Source organism: Haplochromis burtoni, unplaced genomic scaffold, assembly GCF_018398535.1.
Source record: "Haplochromis burtoni strain Fernald_Lab_line unplaced genomic scaffold, NCSU_Asbu1 Contig_67, whole genome shotgun sequence".
Classification (NCBI taxonomy): domain Eukaryota; kingdom Metazoa; phylum Chordata; class Actinopteri; order Cichliformes; family Cichlidae; genus Haplochromis; species Haplochromis burtoni.
The window spans coordinates 1,555,197-1,559,845 of record NW_024582428.1 but is presented as its reverse complement, the minus strand read 5'-3'; the positions used below and the strand labels follow the sequence as shown (position 1 = coordinate 1,559,845).

Sequence of the window (4,649 nt, the reverse complement as noted above, 5' to 3'; positions counted from 1 at the left end):
GTGTGTGTGTAAAGAAACTGCTGAGGAGAGGAGCTCTGTGTATATATCGTCACCTGGTGTTTCACTGTAAATAAACGCACTGTCTTCTTTGCCAAGGATTTCTGGTCTGCGCCTGAGTCCACTTCAAACTCTGTGACAAAACGATCCAGCCATCATGGAGGTCAGGTCAGGATCCCGTGGCTCAGGCGCTGGCTGCCTAGGAAGCTGCATTAGCTCGCCACAAACAAATGCTTATGCAACAGAGGAATGAGATTGCTCTGTTAACACAGGCTGTCGCCCACATAACACCTCTGGAAAGCAACGCACAGCCAGGGAATGCAGCTCCTCAGGCGTCCCCGGCGGCTAGCCCACCTCGGTAGCCACACCATCTCCGGAGGGACCCCTGCCCACTCCAGAGCCATTCTCGGGTGAGTCAGACAAATGTGTCAGTTTTCTAGCTCAGTGGTCGTTGATCTTTCGAGAGCAGCGACGTTGTCATAATAATGACGGAGTGAAAATGACATTTTTGTACAACTGCGGAGGGATCGTGCACTGAAATGGGCCCAGGTTGTGTTGAACTCTGACCCTGGGATTTCCTATACAGACTTTCTGTCTAAATTTAAGAATGTGTTTACCAAAGGTTCCGGTGCAAAAACGGCTGCAAGGTAAGCGGAGCATGTCTGATTATGCAATTGACTTTTGGATTTTGGCTGAAGGAACGGGCTGGGGTCAGGAAGCGCTGAGAAGCGTGCTTCTGAATAACATTCGTGAGGATTTAAAGGATGAACTAATTATGCATGACCTGCCAACTTCATTCAATGAACTAATGTCTTTTCGCATCAAGGTGGATGAGCGGCTGCTGGCCCGCCGGTCGCAACGAAACTAATAGAAACTCCCATGAGGTACTGGGGCAATTAGGAGCGGGAGTCGCGCCTGAATCCAGCTTCTCCCGGGCACGGGGCATGCAGCTATGCGGCTCTCATCTCTCTGCTGCGGAACGGTAACGGCAAATCTCCGCTGGTGAGTGCCTACACTGCAGTTGCAAAGGACATGTTGTTGCCACCTGCCCATCACAAGCAAAAGGGCGGGCCTGCCAGTAACTGTAGGAGTACTGGTGGGCGGGTTCGGTCAAGAAAAATCTCCTCCACGATTAATGTTCTCAGCTAAAGTCTCCATCTGAAGTAATGGTCTGAAGATCCCGATGAAGCGGGCGTTAAAGCTGAAGGATGTATGGGTGATGAAGATGATCAGGAATCTGTCTCAGCATGATGGACCCGCCAATATCTCTGCAATATCTTTTTGCTGGTCTGAGAGACACAGTACTGTGACACTGTTGAAGCACACATTCATAGAAGCACTTTATTTCTACGGAAGTGCTTTCTATCTAACATTAATACTCAAATCTGAATGTTTGTAATTTATCATGACAGAGGCATGCACAAAAATATGATTCCTGCTATGGATCTCTGAGAAATGACATGGGTTTTTTTGAAACTGTGCTGAGCAGTTTCGGACAAAACAATAAATATAATACAATAATAAAACCAACAAATTACATAAAAATAAAAAGGGTTCTGTGGATCTGTCGATCATTTCAGTGTCAAAAAGATCTTATACTGCTAAGATCAGAAGACTAAAGGTTTGAATTAATTGAATCTTCCAAGTAAGAACTGTTATAATGTGATGTATATTACAGAATTCTGTATTTTCGTTGTATTTATTAAATTGAATCAGAGCCCAAATTACAAAAGAAATGTTTTATTGTTCTACAACAAAAATGTAATAATTAATCTAAATTCAAATTCCAGAACCAATTCACTGAACTTCAATCTATGCACTAGCATTTCTGCACTCTGTGGAGCATTCCTACAACAGATGCTCTGAGTGCTCAGAGTAGAAAAGCACTATGTAAGAACATTTACCATTTATGATTTCTATTCAAAAGTGATTTTCTCTGTTGATCCTCTCTTTAAGTCAGAGCTTCTCTCAAATTTCACATCAGTGATTAACTAACTGATGAATTTCTTGTGACTGACACGTGTGGTCAGCTCCCAGTCAGTGTGTGATCACTACCAGACCTCAGATCAACATAATTAGCTGTAGATTAGAGACAGGCAGTGCAACAGGGCAAAGGAAGTGTTTCATTGAAATTATCAGTGAGACCTATTAAGTTGTGAACCACATGAAAGGTAGCCATTGGGGCTCTGGAGTGTGTCAGCAGCTGGACAGCAGAGGTGAGAGAGAAAGCAGAACTGTGGACACAAACACACACATCATTATTGCTTGGCAATGTGGGATCCTTTTGGCAGCACACGCCATAACTGCGCAGTCCTGAAATGCTTGCCTTTGATCATTGCAGCTCTGCTCATGTACAAATACACATTAACATAGTGATGGTTTCATGTGAAACTTTATAGATGCTCCAAGTGGGACACAGGCCCAATTCACAATGATATTCTTAGCCTGGGTGTATTTCCTTAGGAATATGTTCAAAGGCTCCCAAAACCTGTTATGTGCTTCCTTAGCCCTGCTGTCAGCTTATTTATATGAAATTAGTCATGTAAGAAATGCTGAAGGACCTTTAAGTGCTCAATCAAATTCTGTGTCATGATGTTGTGTCACCCTCTTGGTGACAAAACATGTCAGGACTAGTGCAAGGTGGAGGGTGAAGGAGGGGAGGGGAGGTCTGAGTAACACTGTAATAGTCCAGGGATTTGGGTGGTTGCATAATCTTCTTTCTTACCCCTCCTATCTCATCTTTTTCTGTCCTCAGAAGCATGATGAGGATTGGGCGGGGGGGGAGATCCAGATGGAAAAATTCTGCTTGCACAACAGTAAGTGGTTAGAAATGATGGAGAACCACTAACTGTAACGGTCCTGTGTCGGTGACCCAGTGTGTTCCGTTTTATATTATTAATTTTTGATTTCTTGATGTCTTATTAGTTCTTAGGTTTTGGTTCTGTATCAGTATTGAGTTCCGTGTGTGTGTTTTCTTAGATTTTGCCCAGTTTAGGTTTTGTATGGTTTTTCTGTTCAGCAATAAAGCTGCTTTTTGACTTTCACTCCCGCCTCAGTTGAGTCTGCATTTGGGTTCTTTTCCTGCCTGCACACAGCTGTAACATGACACTAACTATTGGACCTATATTTTTTTCTTTTTTTGACATTCAACAGTAAGTCACTACAAAATAAAATGACTGTTTGTGATCAAAACAGCAGACCATCGTGTGCTAACTACCTGTCTAGTGATGTCCTGTGTCACTCATCCTCTGTATTGGGTCAGTGTCCAATCCCTTAGGTTTTCAGCCTTTTGTTGAATATAATGATTTTAAAATTATACGAAGTGTTTTGCATTTATGAGAAAGGTTTTCCAGAATTGTAAAATGTTTTAATCTTAGCGGGGGGTTAGTAAAGTTTTTTTAAATAGGGTAGGGCCTCTGGTTCGGTGTTTTAAGGTCCTTACCAAACCTGATGAAGGTTAGGGCCTGGGGGCTCCTGTTTGGGTGGTTCGGGGTGTTGAATGGTTGTGGTTAGGGGCAATCCTCAGGGTTGGGGATAGGATTGGGGGGGTATTTCTGTGGGTGGTAAGGTGTGATGGATGGTTGTGGTTAGGGCCAATTTCCCGGGTTGGGAAATTGGCCGTGATTTGGATTTTAGATTGGATGTGTGTGCCAAATCAAATTCCAAAGGGGGTTTTAAGTCTCCTATAGGATTCACAATGCGAGTAATATCCAATTTAGATCTATTTTATCATCGCCAATTATTTGTAATTTCTATGAGCGAGACTCCATATGGTGTCTTAGCCCCATCTAATATTCAGACCTCCAGGACCAAGGTGTTAAGTAATCAGATCCACTTCTTTTCACATCTCCTTCTTTCACTATCCGTTCAGAAGAAGTTTCCTTCAATACCCGCAATTTTAAGTCACTGTAAACCGTGATAGGCAGCACGGTGGTTAGCACTGTTGCTGCACAGCAAGAAGGTCCTGAGTTCAATTCCACCATCAGGCCAGGGTCTTTCTGTGTGGAGTTTGCATGTTCTCCCTGTGTTTGCGTGGGTTTACTCCGGCTTCCTCCCACAGTCCAAAGACATGCAGCTTGTGGGGGATAGGTTAATTGGATAATCCATGAATGAATAAAATGTCTGACAAGAGGAGTATGGCCTTCTTTGTTATGTGTAATGTTATATTTATGTTGCCACATGTGAGTGGAAATTGAGCTCTTGGTTTCCCCAATGTACTGGATGTGGCATCTTGTACAGACAATCATGTAAACGCAATTGGAGGTCCTAGGACTAAAATTTTGTGAGAGTTTGTACAACCTGTTTCTTGTCCTGTTCTTAACATATGCTAATTTGACATGGTATAGATGAATTTCTGGTTTTCTTTGGTTGTGCCAGTCTAAGTCTCGCCCTCATTAAGTAATCCCTGAGGTTTTTGTTACGTCTATATGCTAAAATCACCTTGTGGTTTCCAATTATCCCGTGTTGCCCAATTAGGGTTGGGGTTAGGTTTAGTCACAAGTCACTGTCAAATTATAATATGGGCAGGACGATTTGTCAAAGTAGGACAGTTTCTCAGAACACCGATGAGAACAGCAAACTCCCGGCACATCGTTTTCAAACCCCCGCGGTCTTTTGCTTCTCAGGGAAAACATGATATATAAGTCACTTAG

At 43.0% G+C, this 4,649-nt stretch overlaps 1 long non-coding RNA gene across 1 annotated transcript in view; it reads left to right on the top strand.

Moving 5' to 3' along the window:
• LOC102291380 overlaps positions 1-3,072 on the top strand; it is a 4,662-nt gene extending 1,590 nt beyond the window's left edge. Inside the window, exons 2-3 of the long non-coding RNA XR_316774.3 lie at positions 97-407; positions 824-3,072. This is a non-coding gene — a long non-coding RNA (uncharacterized LOC102291380). The remainder of the gene's footprint in view (positions 1-96; positions 408-823) is intronic.
• Positions 3,073-4,649: the final 1,577 nt, after the last annotated feature.